The sequence below is a fragment of the Aulonocara stuartgranti genome (genome assembly GCF_965226115.1).
Source record: "Aulonocara stuartgranti genome assembly, chromosome: 7".
In the NCBI taxonomy this organism is placed as follows: Eukaryota; Metazoa; Chordata; class Actinopteri; order Cichliformes; family Cichlidae; genus Aulonocara; species Aulonocara stuartgranti.
Genome location: NC_138945.1, coordinates 60764364 through 60782715, shown reverse-complemented (window position 1 = coordinate 60782715; position 18352 = coordinate 60764364). Strand labels below are relative to the sequence as shown.

The following is an 18352-nucleotide window of genomic DNA, read 5'->3' as shown; positions in this document are numbered from 1 at the left end:
CTCTGGTGGCACTCCAAATGGAGGACAACCCGACAAGTGGGCTCAGTGGGCTCATCTGAGACACATTTAATTAGAGGGAAAGAAAATGAAATGTTTCGTGGGGTCTTAACTAACCGTTGTATCTTTTGTAATAGAATGAGGAGCCGTGAGAAGCTATTACAAGGAGAAGCAAGAAGAGCTCCACGCTTCCCTTTGCCAGTGTTTTATAGGGGGAAATAAAAGAATGCTTAATAAGATAATAAGCTTCCACATCACAGAAACACGGTGGCATATTTGCAAAGAGGAACATCTGACAGAACGGTCTCGGTCGCCATTTCCCCACCCACTATCTGACTACCCAGCTCCCCAGCCCTGAGTTAATCAGACTTTTACAACCCTTTCAATTCACTTACCTGCTCAGGAAGCAGATAGCTGCTATAACTGTTGGTTAGTGCGGGGATTTGATAAGCTAAAAAAATATTCCAGGTTGATCGTGAAGAAGCAGGCCCTCAACAAGTGAGTTTGTTATATCAAGACAGACAGGGCATCCTGATATAAGTGAGGTTGCTTTGTTGTTTTTCTTCAGTCTATTTCTGCTGTTTGAACTCAGATGGCGGTGAAGATTTTTGAGAATCCAGCACAAGTAAACACGAGTTTCGGCTTCACCCGGGTGGATGAATTTGATTAGGGGGGGGGGGGGAAAAAGCAGCGTGTACTGTAGCACCCTTTCTGTGTGGCTCTGTGGCTGACAGAAAGATGCTTCAGCCTGGTAATTAGCCACAATGAGCAGACTTGCATGTGTCAAACTCTCCTCTTCACATCTGGTTATTGTCTCTCACAGCAGGTGGACATCACAGGCGTCGTCTAAGCGGTCTCATCAGCTCTCTGGCTCTGTGCAACATGGGATACACTTCTATCATATATGTTAAAAAAAAACAGCAAAATGTCAAGTGCAGTTTGAGTAGGATATCGGTAGTGTGCCGACAGCGCAGTCTGTGCGCTGATGATTTTTAAAGGCTTTTTCAGCACACAAATACGTGACGCCGGACGTAGCAGGTTTTCTGTGAAGTAGTTAATTGTGGATTCAACAGTCCTGGTTCAGGAATGTAATAATGTTTACACACAGATACACAAAAATTAAATGTGAATTGTATGGAACCTGGGCTCATCTTCTCTCATTAGGCACACACTGCTACATTATTGGCCTCATTAACTAGCCCCACCGTGCATCACCCAGCATGTGGAGAAGCAGGTAAATAACAAAAACAATACAGTGTGCATGAGCTATTCATTTCCCCTTAAAGCTAATGGTTTCTAATAGTCTGCTGAACTGAGAGAGACACACTGGGACAATTTTAGCCTTTTGCGGCAAATGACTGTGATTTTCTATTTTTAGGTGTTTACATGAACACAGGGTTTGCCTGTGTGACTTCCAGTGTCCACATGGCATGATGATTCATGTTCTAGTTGGAGATTATGAGTTATTATTGATGTGGCTGTTCTAGTATATGTACTGTGCTATATGCTCTCTGCAACTGTACACTGTTATTAATGTCCACACTGTCCACTCCGTGTTGTTATTAATGTGACTCATATACATAAAGAGTTTCCCCATTAGTCAGAGTGCAACTGTGCCATCATACATAGATGAGTTGCAAAGAGTCCTCCTCCCCCCCCCCCCCCTCCTCATCTTCACACACATGCACACTCAAAGTGTGCATGTGTGTGTAGAAAGAATTGAAAGAAAAATAATTAAAAAAACATTTTTAAATAAATAATCATTTCTTTAAGTTCATTATTAAGCAGCAGAGCCCAGAACGGTCACTGACGACGCCTGAAATGTGAGGATTTTCTGTGTTTTACATCAGTGTAAATTAAATATATATTTATTTTTGTCAGACAAAAGTGCTGTAATGATGTTACCATGGTGCTGATAGACTGTTTAAAGATTAAGCTGGTTGGCAATGTAAACATAAATAATTTAAACTAATTAAAATTCTGTAAAATGTTGCACTTGTTCCATGCATATACTGTATATCCCTGATATTAAAGCACAGTTTGTTCTGCTTCTCCAATTCAGGATCAAGGGGGTAGGGCGGGGTGCTGGAGCCTATCCTAGCTATCACAACGTGAAAGGTGGGGTACGCCCTGGACAGGCCAATCTGTTGCAGGACCAAAACATAGAGAAAAACAAGTATTCACTCACACGTGGTCAACTTAGAATCACCAGTTGCCCTAACCTCCTGCACATCTTTGGACTGTGGGGGGAAGCCCGCACAGAACCCACATACGCAAACTGCACACACAAAGACCCCCAGATTGGATTTGAACCCATCTTGCTCTGTGGTGCCAGTGCTAGCCACTGTGCCACCCTGAGTTAGATTATATAAAAGAATAGTGTAAAGTTAGAAAAAAGAAATTAAGTGCTGATATATAAGGACCAGAATGTGGAAGTAAACGCTATGTGCCATGGTAACTATGGTAAATCTAACTGGAAAAAAACAAAACAAAAGCTTAGTCACAAATATAAAGAAAAGAAAGAAGATGACTACAGGCTGCAGTCTTGCACGCACACACATACAGACAGCTTCCAAGAGGCTGATGTACACAGACCTCTGTGTACATCAGGGAGCAGCCATAACAGACAGATGTGAAGTACATTACAGATACAACAGATCACATGACCCAAGTCTTCCCACACAAACCTCTTTTCTCCAGAGAGACTCTTCTAGAGAGTATTTAAAGATTCAGACAAAAAAAGAGAGATGAGAATATAAACACCTCTGCGTACAGTGTGATTTAAGATTATTGCAGATGAATGCAAATATTAATTTTAAATTCGCTGTGATAATCCCCTCATCCGTCCCCCAGAAATTGAAGAATAATTTGGAGCGGAGGAGTGTGTGTGAGTGTGCAGGCAAACTAAACTCACATCCTTCTGCGTTATTCTGCACTCTGTCACAGAGGAAGCTGCAGAGACAATACAGCCCACAGTGCACCATGGCCTCATACAGCAATCCTTTACATCTCCACTAGATTAATGCCACGAGACAAATGCACTTCCACTGGGATATTCTCTTCTCTGGGGGAGGGCAGGGATGGGGAAGGGGAACGGAGGGGGGAAAAGGGTTGACCGTTACTGGACTGAGGGCGAGTGAGGCGAGATGATGAACAAGCCTCATGTAATAGGTGGGCTTTTGATTATGGCAATATTGAGTGTGGAAATGAGATGTTTATCAGATGTGGTTTTGAGGAAGAGACGGGAGGAGCGAGGGAGCAGGGGGAGGGCAGTGATAAGCTTTAATCTCCCTGCTAAATGGAGGGTTTGACATGTTGTGTCTGTCTGGAGAACCCAGTGGAACAGGTGCTCTGTAAACTCTGATGACGCTCACAAACACTCACAATTAACACTTCAGGGAAATGACTGGAAAATGTGGGAGCATGTGGCGAGTAATACATACACTTAACACTCAAACAGAAAGAGATCCTAAGAGCGACAGATGATTTATTTACTTATTTTTAGAGAGGGAAAAAGGAGGTTATGACAGCTAGAAGAAGCGAGATGAAGAAGAGAGGAAAGTATCTTTAAGCTTTCCCTAAAAACGCACAAACAGACTTAGTCAGAGTTAGTCATGGTTCTTTGCACACTCACAGTAGATTTGGATGCTTACACAGGAGCAGAGACACCCTTCCTGTTGCTTATCCGCTTCCTGAGCCTCAATTTGTATTGAAATCCCTCACAGGCAATTATCCATATGCGAATGGTGTACTTACTCTGAGCTTATATAAGTTTCTTTCTCAGTAAGCCGCACCATTTTCATTTTAAAACTCTGATTACAGTTTCAGAGTTTATTCCTATGAGAAAATGGCAAAAATGGGTGCTCATAGTTAACACAGAGCATAAAATCCTGCTGGACCTCTTGCTGGCTGTACAATTTGAAAGATTGAATAATCTTTCCCTGGCATGATGTTGAAAATCCCTTCGCAAGAAGAGAAGTGGGCTGCAGTTGGCATCTACGCGGTCAAGAAGGCATTTTGTTGAGTAAAGTGTTGGCAGGCAGGCAGGAGGAAACCCTCGCCACTGCTCACCCCCTGCCTCCTCACCCACCTCTCAGGCTGTCAGGAGTGTCATATATCTAGGGGATATCTGAGGGCGAGAGAGATCGCAGCCCAAGTACGGGCTGATAACTAATCAATAGGTCGCTTATTCCTACAGCAGGAAGTAAAGGAATGGGCCCCTGGGACACATAGTTCAGATTACTCTCCTCTCAACGTGGGACAGCCTAATGATGAAACAGAAAAAGAAGTGGCGAGAGGCAGACGGAGGAAAGAATATATATTTAAAAAAAAAAAAAAACAGCCAGGAGAGAAGCTGCAATTTGGCAAAAGACAGTCATGTTATGAGGGGAGAAAGACATAAAGACAAATAGAAAATGGAGTGACAGCACATTCAAAGGACAGTTTGTTGTGCCAAATAGATAATGTGCAATATGCACAAACTGACGCTTTATCAAATTACTAATTATTAATTCAAGAGTCCAGCAAACATTGTTCAGACAGTGACACAAAAAAGGTCATGGTCAGAACACTAAAACTCTAATGGAGGGCCCACCTTTTCATGTCCAGCGGTCCAGGTAGATCATTACTTACAAACCAGGAAATGTGGTCTGACAGAAGCAAATAAATGTATCGTTTTTGGGGAGGGGGCAAAAATGATCAAATTTGACTAAGAGCTGATTAATATTGGCATAGAACATTCACATGTACACCAGGCATCCGTCTTTCAGACACATTTATATATGACATGTACATTTAAATATTCCTGTTTCATTGTTTCATTCCGAGTTCTTTTTTTATCTTCTGTACTTGGTCAAATCTTTCTTTATTTGACATAAAAATCGATCCATCCAACTAGGGCTGGGCCATGTCATACCGTTCACGGTAATACCGGTATAATGTTAGGCAATGATAAGAAAATCAAATATCGCGATAGAATATGGGTAAAACGCGCATGCGCAGTGCCTTTGTAGTCATACCCACATGGCGAAAAAAGCATGGCGGCGACGCAGAATGAGAAAGGCGAAAGCGGATTGTTGAATGAAACAGATGAACCAGAATTGGTTTGTAAAAATGCTGCAACTTCAGAGGTGTGGAACTGGTTTGCCTTTCATTTATTTTTTGCACTAATAAAGTTGTGGAGTTGTAAAGTATTTTATCTCGCGTCAGTTGTATCATTATCGCAAATTTTCAAATATATATTTTTGGCCGGCAGACCCTGGACAGGTTGTCAATTTGACGCAGGGCTGATATATTTTTTATCCACTTTATTTTTATCCACTTTACACCAAAGGCATATTCAGTTTAACTCTGTTTATCATTGAAGATTGTTCAGAGTTAATGGGTCACCATTTCTGACAGAAGATCAGGCTGAATTAGATGTTTCAGTATTTAGAGGACCACTTTATCTTAGGTGATGGAGAATAATCTGAAAGATGAATGTCCTGTCGGTCCTGTACACTTACACATGCATACAGAAAACCCACACGGGCATGTAGAAAACACACAAACGCCACACAAACAGGGCCTGTCAGGGTTGGAGCATAGGACCCTTTTTTTATAAACCAAATGTTAACAACCACGTTGCCCTTTTCAGAGCATATTTTGACTTTTTTTTTTTTTAAATAATAGATAAAGTGTTGATGTTTTTGCTGCTGCTGGTACTGTACCACAGCACCAAAAGTAATGGATACTTGTGCACATCTCCGAGACACCAGAGGCTTCAGAAACAAGAGCAATAGATGTTGGCCAAACATAAGAAAGTTCAGCCATCATAAGTTTCATATTTGCACTTGTTTTCCGACTCTGGTGCCGAGATATCATCCATGTAATTTGACTAAAAAAAACTTCTAAACGTTTAATTCACTGCTAAAGGCCTCATCACTGTTGAGCATTACTATAGTAAGACTCAGGATTCAAAATAGCCAGCAGTTATGCTAGTTGTAGTCTGGGTTCTGGTTTCTGCCTCCAAACAAACCAGCCCTTGATGCTTGAAAGGTCTTCTTACTATGTAGTGCAAGAACTATTTGTTCTCATTTCTTTTGACAGGCCATTCGTTTTGTCGCTCCTCTGTCACTGTCGCCTTCATGAAGAAATATGGCAGCAGCTTCTGCCCCTGTTCCCCACACCCTCTGCCCTTAGCTGACAACCTGCCCAGACCCCTCGGTGGTCCCCCCTGTTTCCTACAGCCCCTCATCCAATGCTGCTATCAGCCGTACCGCGATAATCTCTGAGCTGGGGGTGGAGGACCCTCATCTGATAAGTGTTTATGTGTTATAACGTTTAAGAATGATTTGACATAACTTAAATAAATTTTAATGTTCACAATCATCCTACAGAAGAAGAAAAAACACACGAGCATGACTGAGACTCGTGCCTGTCTTACTCTTTCAGTAGAGCCATCTAATCAGTAGAATGGCGTTTTTGGCTGTCAGGTACAAAGCGTCAGTGAAAGACAAAAGACTAAACCTTCGCCATTAATACTGATCAGGTTTCTCCCAATCTGCTTGTTTATCCTCCTTTCTCCTTAGAACAGTACAAAGCTACTTTACAGCCTCTTAAACCAAACACGTTTCTCCTTGGCAATACAGTGGAACCACAAAACAGTTCTTAGTGACTTCAGTGATTAAACAGAAACAGTAGCTTTGGATGAAATGAGACAGAAGAGTGCAATAGAGAGAGAGTGAGAGAGCCACAACTTCATCTTCAAATCAGCTGCATTTGGCATCAGCACAATGGCCAGATCCAAAGTTTTCCACTCATAAGAACACACCACGCTCTTTCCAAATCGATTGGTAATACGTCTCATCCCATTGATGCCATCTCTAATCCATTCTGGGCTTCTCTGCAACATGGAGATGAAGGGACAGAGGAAGAGGTATGGCAAGGCGTGCGGAGAGAGAGAAAGTGTAAATACTGACTGAGCAGCCATGTATTCTGAGGAATTTGTGTTGTGTTGTTTTTTTTTCTCTCTCTCTCTTTCCCTCTACTGCGATGGGGCTGTGTTGTTAAGCTCTTTAGTCCGCGTGGCTAATGGAATAGGGTTGGCAGGATTACACAGGGCTAAAGCACTGTGCCTGGTGAGCCTTGGAGAAACCGCTGTAGCTCCGCCAAGTAAAAGGGAGGGAAGGATGGAAAAGGACGAGGGGTTTATAGAGCAGAAGAGGGCAAAGAAAGGGTTGGGGGTGGGGAGGGAGAGGGTAGGTTAATTGTAGAGGCGAAAACTCCTGGCAATTCAAGGACCATTATCACAACTGTCAGGTCTCATTCTGGATAGTTTTTTAGATTTCTGTTGCAGTGAACCAGAGGTGGTTGGCCTCTGTTGAACCCTCCGCTCCCTACAGGCTCTTAATTTTTAGGGTCACCAAATGCTGGTGGGGAGAAAAAAACAGAGTGGAGTAGAAGATAGCTCACACTTAGCTTCTAATAGCCATAAAAGCAGCAGAAGGTTTTTAACTAGTCGTAAAATCAGTGGCAGGAACAGGAGGATATTAATTGGATTAGCGCATTCATGGTCCCGTGATCACCTCTTCTGCTTCGATGACCATTTCTGAGCGATGGAATTAGATCAGTTCATCATGCGATAAACCGTGTTTTAGTTGGTCCTAAAGCGATACTGACAAAAACATTTCACGTATCACACATATCAATATTAGTAGGCTACACGACAGCAATGACAGGATCAGTGTCTGCTGGCTTTATTTTTAAAGGGCCATTCCTCAGAATTTGAAGACTTAAAGTGAATCTATACCACGGTTGTACAGAAACAGCTGTAAACCACTGAAGATGATGCTTTTTAAAAAGAAAAGAAACTTTTATTTTGGTAAGCTGTTTTAAAAGTCTTATATAGCTGCCTCAGATCCTTCATTTTGGTGATTCCCTCAAGTTTAAGAATGTGCAATACTCAATAGCATACTACGCCCTTAAAGCATCATTTACTCTACGTCTGTTTATCCCAGAGAGTCATCTCTCTGCCCTTTCCCTCTCTTCTCTTCTTCCTTTCTCTCTTCCTCTTTTTACTTTGCAGGAATAAATCTGTTTCAAACATAATGGAGCCCTCTGTGGGGGAGGGGCCTCAGTTTAGTATACCTCTCCCTGATTGGCTCCTAGCCTTGATGTCGTATATGATGATAAATCTGGCCCAGGTGTCACCTCCTCGGCAGCAGGTGAGGATTGATGGGATACAGGAGGACTATCCATCATCCTGGGCAGGTGGCACGCTATCGGAATTTGGGAAATCTGTTCCCAATCAGGGTCCCGCAGTGCTCGGCGGGGTCCGCAACGCAGTTTGGGAGGCGTTACTGGAAATCAATGGCAACCACTCAAGGTCAATGTACTGTTAGAAAACTCCTTAAGCTCTGACAGATAGACCCCTCTACTCCTTCTCTGCCTTTCTTTCACTTTCTCCACAGTTGAATACGAGGAGACACTGACATCTTCTATCCTCTGCCGCCCTAGCCGCCCTGTTAAAGGAAAGGTGGTTTTTAGGTGGATGTCATTGTGGCTGTCTGGAGTAATTTGCGACGTAGCCCTTCTCTAGGTGGAGCCAGCAAGTGCCAATCTGGGGCCGAGCCTGGGACTGGGGTTGGGGCCGGGGAGTATTGGAGATCTAATAAAAGCCCAGGGCGCCTGCCTGGCTCCTTATTCTTATAGATTACCTGTAAGTCACCTTGTCCCTGCTACTGTAAAGGTTGGGAGTTAAGCTGCATAAAGGCAGACATTCACCCTCACCTCCTTGGCTGGCTGAAAGTCAATTCAAACTGCAGATCAGAGAAGGGGGGAAACTTTGTTACAGACTTGCTGCAAGTCAGTGATTCAGCATCTAGTCTAATTGTGGTTTCAGTTGCAACCTAAAATGGATGGGAACCCAGTAAGTAGAGTTTAATCATAGCTTGTCAAATCAATATTGTACAGCACAACATGTGTTGTCTTCTTTTCTTCGTTTCAATTTAGCTCCCAGAGACAGACAACTATTTTTTTTGTTTTGCTTAACAAAGCAACAGGAAAAAGAGAGACGATGTATTTAAAGGCCTTAAAACAACTTTGGCTTACTGCAGAATTACACCTAACTTCAAAAAGAGTCAAGTCATCTTTACTTCAGAGCATCTACAATCAATGAAAAAGGAAAGACTACTTTTTTTAGAAGCTTCAACATCTAGTGGCCAACACAGAATGGTACCATGTGCAGAAATGCGCTGTACTATGAAGCAAGTTCAACATACCGAGGATAGATTTTCTTTACCTGGGTTTACATCGGCAGTGAGGCTAAACGGTTACATGAACATTCATTATCAAGTCTATAAGTAAATCCGGGGTTTTCCAATCTGGCTGCAAGTGCCTTAATATGAAAGGCATCCTTGCTGGAAGCATCTGGCCAATCACAAACAGAAACACATCTACTGGCAGCAGAGCGACTATAAAAAGAAAGAGCTTATAAAGAAGATGAAACTAGCTGTTTCACGCTACGTTGATGAAGAGAATCCACTTTTTGGGATCTACTTACCTAGATGACTGAGCATGCATCAAGACAAGATCAAACTATAATATTAGAAAAATATAAATACAACTTTAAACACAATACTGCAACAAAGCTATGCCAGAAAAATTTGCAGTCTGTGAGTGTGTTTGTGTGATAGGAAAAGTGTTGTACATAAAATTTGCCCCACATCTCGGGCTGCTTATATGTGTTTATGCTTTGGGTGCTTTGGGCAAGTAACACTAAAAAAGACCTAGTATATTAATAACTGTGAGCTGGGGTCCTGACTATGAAGAAAGTTCAATACACTGAGGACATCTTTTCTTTTTTTTTTTCTTTATCTAGGTTGCTGGCTTTCCTTTCTGGACAATCTGGAGCCAGAATGGAAATCTGGTAACTGAATGTGTAAGTCAATAGTTTTGTCAGGATCTAACCTCTATCATTAAGACATACCATACTACAGATATGTACTCTATTATTCATCTGTTTGCATGTGTTTCAGGATTATTATTTTTTTGCTGATCCTTGTTTGAGAGTAAAGAATTAAAAAAAAATGCATTAAAATATAGTTTTAGTCTACTTAGAAATTTGATATAAGATCCACAAGCACAAATAGGTGTCCGATTGCATAACCATATTGGTTCTTTTAGAACTTTCAAACTTGGAAACTGAAATTGTTTGTAGCCAACGGGAAAAAAAGGAAAGGATAAAGTTGTTTAGAAGTTGCCAAGAATCTGCAGTATATTCTTACTGATGCTCATTAAGTATGAATAAGAAAGAATCTTCCAGGAATAGAGATGCTATTTTCCAGAGAACAAATTGGTGTTTCATTAGTTTCATGGCTCCAGACCTGACTTGGTCAGCGCCAAAACTATGGAGATGTAAACCTGTAAAACGTGGCTGCCTTCCTGCTTTCTACTGCAGGCCTCCATCTTTGCTGTTCCTCTGACCTTGTCTGAAAGGTTAAGTGTCTTTCAGCATTTTGTTTTGGACCACAAATGAACTCTGAACTTGGACTCCTTTCATCAGTGTGGTTTTAAGCTGCAGTGACACAAAGTGCGTTCAACTATTTTTAGACTTAAAATGGTGATGCTGACCTGACTTTACTCATGGAACCTATAGCAGCTCCTTTTTGCGCCCAAAGCGTTTTCTGTAGCTGCGGTCGTGTACAAGTAAAACAAGAGCAAACGTACTTCACTGGCCACGAGTTCCCCAGACCACCAGAGATACATCACTGCCGCTATAAAGTCATAAAAACCAACAGTCAGACATACCTTACTGCAGTTACTGAAAATCACTCTTTGTCACATTGTTGGAATCCCAGATGTAAAATTCTTATTTAGTCTTGGTTTTCCAGGTGATTGTGGTATGTCACTACAAAATAACTAAAGTAGCACAACTAGATTATTAAGGCTCCAAACACAGCTGTGTAGCCTACCTTGGTTTAATAAGGTACTGTGGTTGTCGAGGATTTCACGTTAGATCACCGAGGAAAGTTTGGCTGATGTAGCGCCAAACACCGCAGAAGACAGGAAAAGCTGCAGTTAGGGACCGTCTCAAAATAGTTCGACGAAACGAACTAACAGAAATTATGAAAAAAAAAGTAAGTTTTCAGCAATATATCAATTTTCATGTTAGCATTAGCATACAGACACTACTAAGCTAAGGTCATCTTCATCAGATCCACATAAACAATCAGCAGTTTAACACATGAAATATTTGCACAATGTGCAACATACTCAAAAAAAAAACAAACCCTAACGACCAAATTAATATCAACAGCCATCTGATTCTTAAATTAAATTTGTTATTATACAAACATTACTCTTCCACATTGCACCCTTTGTGTATGTAACTCTATGTAACAACATGCCAACAACTAAATGCATGATATCAGTTAGTGAGAATCTGTGTATCTGTGCATAGAATGGTGACAGCTCTATGTTTTTGTTATTGCTACTAAGTGAGGCTAATAATATTGTAGGTTTACATAAAACTTTAGGTTCTAGACTTACAAAGATCAACTTTTGAAACTTGTTTTGAACATATGGGAACAAGTTGGGCTGTTGATAAGTAAGAAAGCACTAACAAGTGTGCATTTACAGCCGTTCACCCTCACCTTCATCCCTCCTGACACATAGCAGCTATCTGTCTCCTTATGTTGACCTCATTACCTATCTGGGGGGTCAGCTGCAGGGAAGGTCAGAGACCTAACAAACTCTGGCTCTGTTCCTCTGCACTGTTAACTCATATCTCCTCCTTTTACCTTTTACCTTCCATGCTCTTTCTTCTTTTATCAAAATTCAGCTGTTCAGAACATTTCATATGTCAGTCTTGTATGTCTAAGTCCATCTTAACTTTACCTCTACTAGTCTCCCCCGTACACATTTGCCACCCTGCCCCTCTATCCCAAGGTGACCCTGCCTCACAATCCCCACTATCGGTCAGGCTCGGGCCCCTATTAATCCTACTTCATTTGTCCTGCCTCTCCCCTTCACTTTGGGAGGAATTTATGACAGTACCTTAAATGCTAATGGAGTCTAATCTGTGGAGAGCTTCGCTCTTTTCTAAAGACTCCTATCACTCTTTGTGCCACATGCATACAATGAGTCCACACATATAGGGACAGAGCCAGACTGGTATTAAGAGAAAGTTCCCTCAGTGAATAGACAGCACATGTCCATTCAAGTACATTTCCACCCAGGAAATCATGTTCTCTTTGTGGACTGGTGCAAATAATATTTTTTGTCAAAATGCCTCAAGTTCAAAAGATGAATCCTCTATCAAAGTTCAATGGCTCAGAGTAAGAGTCACTTTAGTGAACTGGAGACATTAATTTTGACCCATGGTACTTTACTGTGACTAAATGTATGTCTGTCCTGGTGTCTGTCAGTCTGTCACAGTGAATATTAGTATGAAAACTCCTGAAGAATGTTTAGCCTCACTCAAGGATAAAACCTGTCAAAAATAAATGCCTCCTTCGAAAAATGCGTGTTTATAAGAGAGAGGATAAAACTGGACAATTTTCTGCCTCACTAGTTTATTCAGTACAGGGGTAAAATAATGCACATTTTAAATGGATGTAATTACTAGTTATCATTGGCAGTTACTCCGAGTCACTTTGTGCTAGAATAGAGTAAAGGCACCAGTGGTTTTTCACTTCTCACTGGAAGCTATATACCAAACACACAATGGCTCAGTGAGGAGAACCATTACGACACTTTATGTCAGCACAGAGATCCACTTCATGCACTCAGTGAAAACTGTGAAGGACAATACTCGTGGACAACAAAGACGGAAAACCTGTGAAGGATCTGTGCGAGTAGATGGAGCGAAATGACTGTATATACATGCAGATCACACACACGTGCACACATGCTCACGCTTACCATCACAGACCACAAACTGTGATCTCAGTGCATTAATCAGTGAGACATTTGTCTGTCTTGCACACCTTAATATTCTAATCAGTTTGAATTCAAATGGTCTGATACTGAAGTTCTGATCCCACTTATTTTGAGTAAATGTCACATAACTAAAGCAGCAGTTTAGACGTGCGCACACGCAAGCTCCATAATTACACTAATATTTAGCATGAATACACTCCTGTGATGAATCTGAAATCAATTACCTTTGTTGTCCGCTCATTTTCATTTTAAGATTTTACATAAAATATAAAGAAAAAAGACGATATACTGGTACTAACTTAAGAAAGGTAAAATTCCCAAACCACCGTAAACATTTTATTAATTAATGACAACTAAAATAATTAAACACAAAAACAGAAGTTTGAACTGTGGCTGAAACTGATCGTCGCTTCCTAAACAATACTGTATAGTCCACAGACAAATCTCTTTTAATAATCAACACAGCATAATTACATCCGTAATATCAATGGAAGAACATCATATTGGAATCCAGTGAGGCGTGTGTGTGTGCAATTGTGTATGCGCCGGGGTGAGTGCGTATGTGTGTGTGAGTGCATGTCCACGCACATGTAAATTCTGTGCTGGTCACTGGAGGAAGCTACGCAAGAGAAGGCAAAGCTGTGATTGCGTTGAGCACTGTGCTGCGACCGACAGACTTAATACCAGCCCCACTGGGCCGAGATCAGCTATTAAGATAAACCGGGCCAACTTAGTTTAATTCCTGGGCAGAATTACGCTGAAACCTGGCCTGCATTTGCATTCATGGAAATTTCATTAAAAGCCTAATTTTTGCAAAGATTTAGGTTCTCCTGTTATTTCTTAAAGCAGACCATTGCCATTTGAATGAATGCATTATGCATGAGAAGCACTGTGACATAAAGCAGTTTAGGGAGAGACACACCTTTTATTTCAAGCCCTTGATTTATATGAGAGAAAAGAGCGCGTGTATGATCCAGCATCATGCGCAGGCCCCATGTACAGCTGTGCTCTCTTTGTGGTCATGACCTCTTTGAAGATGCCTGTGTGTGGTACAATTGTTGGTCCATTTATCTGAATATAAATTGAAGCAGGTCACCGACTGATCCAGCAGTTCAGCCACGCAATCAGATTAACCACGTCTGCTGTGACTTCAGTGAGGCTTCAATAAAGCAAACTGTAACAAACCTGGTCACCCTACGGTTAAAACACAGCCTGACAGTGAGCTATTGGTTCCTGGAACTGTGGCTACCCATAAGGCAGTTCTATTCTCATAATCACCACACATAATGGATGATATGGGTCAACGTGGAGGTGGGGTATTTTTCATGCTCACTTTTAGCCAGCCAGCCTATTCTTTTTTAGAACCTCTTCATGAGCAAGTTGGAACATCGCTGAATCTCACGCTGCATTTCTTCCTGTTTTAACCTTGGTTTGACTTGTTTACCTCGGTACGTCAAGAGGAGGTCACGCTCGAGCCCCTCAGAAGACAAAAAAAAAAAAACCCTCTAAAAACTAAAAACAGCATGTTGTGACGGGGGCAACAAGTTTTACAAAATTATTTTCACTCTGTATACAGTAGACTAACACGATTCTCTAAAATGAATTTACACCAAAAGAAACATTTATTGAGAAATAGCTCTGAAAACCATTTTTGATCAATGTGTAATATGCACACACGTCTGTCAGATGTGTTATATTTTCATATATGTTTTTATATTCAGCCATGTATTTATTGCTGTGTCCTGAATATAAAACACAATAAACCATATGGCGTTTTTATTTGTTTTCTGGCGCAGGTTTACGGTGACAAATAAAAGTAAATCTAAAGGTGTTTTATGACAAAGGAAATGGCACGAGGCTCGCTGCACCCTGATGACTGAGGACAGTAAATATGACCATCAGCAGCCAAGACTGTAACCTCTGAACATGACTTTTGCTCACCGCATCTATTCATTTGTATTACAAGACATGCACGCTGTTGACGGTGGCCCCCGGTTTGCCAGCGTGCTTATATTCCTCTGCTTGTCATGCTAAGACTTTTTACAATCAGGATCATGCAAGAAATAAATGCATTAATCATGTCCAGTGTCTTATCCTCACATACTGTATGCACACACACACACACACACACACATACACACACACAGAACAGCTACAGCCTTGTGCACTTTTGCCTCCCACTACCTAAATCCACACTGTAACACTGTCAGGGGTTTTTTAGTGAACATGTTTACAGTGCTGTGCGGACAGTGATCATGAAGTAGCCTCTTTTCCCCCCAGCTCCATCTCAACCGCCTTAAACTTTAATAGTGGACAGTTAAATATTAATAACTGATATCAGTGGGGGCTGCTTTACTGTTTTTGGCAGCGGTACAACATTTGGCCGCTTGAGCTCCATAACTACTGCACTGGTCCTGCTCCAAAGAATGCTTACACACACACACACACACACACACACACACACACACACACACACACACACACACACACACACACACACACACTGCAGAGACACAAAGGCTATTTTACAGAGAAATAGTGTATTACTCTGTTAGGCGTACTGTTACAAGTATTGTTTATTTAAAAAAACAAAGAGAAAGATCATTCCTGAAGGTAAATAATCTGAAGTTACATAACACAAAAGAATTCAAGGTAAAATAATTCGGGAAAACTAAAAGTAGGCCGGAGAGTGCTGGTGTTTTTTGCTTGTTTGTTTTTCTCTATGTGAAAAGGTTTCATTCTTTTTTGTTAACTGAAAATAAAATATGACTAAGATAGATTTTTATTCTGAATGTAGATTCCTGTTTCTATGCTTGTACTATGCACTACAAAACATCTGATCTTAAGTTATTTATTTATTTTATTGTACTACCGAATATGGAAACAGTAATCACGTTTGAATAATACACTTCAACCAACATGCTCTAAAATACAGGCAGTTTTGTACAGTAATGTACTTTTGTGCAAATATAGCTCAATACTGTAAAGGTTGATGACTTTGTGGACAAATTTATTAAGACACACAAGTATAATGTTATATATATATATGAAAATGTAAAAATGCTTTTTACTTTACTTGAAGGCTCTTTACTGGAATATGAAATCTTTAACTTCCAGTCGCTGCATTAGAAGCATTATTAATTTGAATTCAGTTCTTTATTTCTTTAAATGCAGATTGTTGTGAATGTGTGATGCTTCTCAGTCTATGTGTGACAGAGAAAAGCCTTATGATATAGCATAAAAAAGACCACCATTACTATCATGCAGCGATTCCTCTTCAGGATAGTTGTTAAAAAGGTATCCAGGTGGGTCGAAGTGTAGTGCATTTACAACAAAGCTGATATCTTGTCACAAGTGAAGCGCACACACACACACACACACACACACACACACACACACACACACACACACACACACACACACACACACACACACACACACAGAATGAAACAGTGCCAGTAAACAAAGAAGTGACATCACTTTATGCAGGTTTTTAGCTCACATTCTGACTGTTGTTGTGGATTACAGGTACTTCCATGAAAAACAGTTTAATGCTGGTAGAGCTAGCTGGTTATTTATTCAAATTCCAGTGAAAATTCCTTAAAATGTAAGGCACACCATTTGAACATTAAAAGGAAAAACACACATAACTGTACATGGGTACAAATGGAAGACAGAGAAAAAAAAGGAAAGGCTGACATTGTAGTTCAAAGACACATCATCAGTTTGGAGGTAATATAAAAATTAAGCATGATGCTTATTTTTATTGTTTATTTTTTGCTATACAATAGTAACTAGCAGTATATCTGCTGTCTTATCTGTACAGTATGAGATCTTATTTCAAACAGCATCCATGTGCTCTGCTTCTTCATGTTTCCCTCTCAGGTACGCCAGCTTGTTGACAGAGATGTCTCAGTTTGTCTTTCCGCATCTTTATTGTCCACAGGTCATCTGAGATTCCATTCTCTGTCTCCTGGTGGTGGAGGGTCTCAGGCTTGACCTGGTACCTCCACCAACCTCCACCAACTATCAGCTTAGCGCTGCAAAAACACAACCTTTTCTGCCTCAAGGCTACAGTAAAACAGGCCACACTTCAATCACAATTACCTTAATTAGAAGAGAGAAACTAAAACTCAGCATTTGCACGAGCGACAGAAAATGCTGGAGACAGTCAACAGAGGTTTAAATCAAAATATAAGCTGTGTGCTTGAACTTGTGGTGGAAGATTTCATCAGCAAAACTAAACTAGTTAACAAGCCCTTGACTTGAGCCTTGCATTATTATCTTCAAGCTTCAAATATGGTCAACTCCTTTAAATTATTCTGGAGCATATGAATGTATAAATAAGCGAAAACGTGGGATCAAATTGTTTGGGGGTACTTCACAAATTTCAAAGTAAAAGTAAACAAAAACATAAATAAATATTTCTCAACTAAACACATATTCCCAACGAGAATTTGCCTATTTATGTTTTATCTGAGGAAAAGACTCATCCAGCCGGCACAGAAGAGCGGGCGTCAGCAGTTTTGGTCCGTTCTCTCTTTTCTTGTTTTCACTGTTTCTCTCCGTCTCTCTCATCCTCTTGCCTTATGTTGTGCTTTGCATTTCCCAGATGAATCAGATGGGTTAAGAAGTGAAGTGAGCACATACGCAGTAATCCTTTATTTGCTTGACGAACATATTTGTTTACTCCAGGGTCCTCGCTCTTGGAGGTAATTACATCCCCCCATATCTCAACCTCTAATTACAGGTTTTGTAGTACAATCAAGGTCCTCAAAGTCACTTGCAATGAAACACCTTTTTATGAGCTTTATTTAATATAATTTGCTGTTAATCATGTTCCATAACCTAACATTTTGTACAAACCTCTTTGCACACTTTGAGAACAGCTCTCTTTAAAAATTTTTTAGGTAAACTCCTAAATGTCCTGTCTTTCACCCTCCCATCTCTTGTGAAAGTCTCCCTATAACCGTTCATCTGGTGAAACTTTGTTGACTACCAGTCGCTGCGATGAAGCTTCAGGCGTACAGCTTGTAAGCCTGTTCTCATCCAGAGGTCATTGTGGAGGAGAGCTCAACGGGCCGGCACCGGTCCCCACTGCGCTGCCAAGACGAGAGCAGGAGCGCACTAATCTGAGAATTGGGGGGGATTAGGCTGCACTGTTATTGTCTGTTTGATGAGGGATTAAATTTGGTTAATCCAGACCTTCATATGGGATTCCTCATTTAAGATAGCAACCCAGTTCCATCACACAGCTGTACCAAGCCTCTCTCACCCACTCTCTCTGTCTCTGCCTCATCTTTCTCATACCAATCAATATTTCCTCACACTTTCTCTCTCGCTCTGTCTCTCTCTCTTCCTGTATCTACACCTTCGCTCTTTATTTACTCTGATTGTGATCTTTTGGTCACGTCTGAGCACGATTTGAAAATAC

General features: G+C 40.9%; 1 protein-coding gene across 1 annotated transcript in view; it reads right to left on the bottom strand.

Moving 5' to 3' along the window:
- Window positions 1–11073, bottom strand: part of LOC309710659 (transcription factor Maf-like) — a 59285-nt gene extending 48212 nt beyond the window's left edge. Inside the window, exon 1 of the transcript XR_014277771.1 lies at window positions 10950–11073. The gene's annotated coding sequence lies outside the window, so the exon portion shown is untranslated. The remainder of the gene's footprint in view (window positions 1–10949) is intronic.
- Between the last annotated feature and the right edge of the window lie 7279 nt (window positions 11074–18352).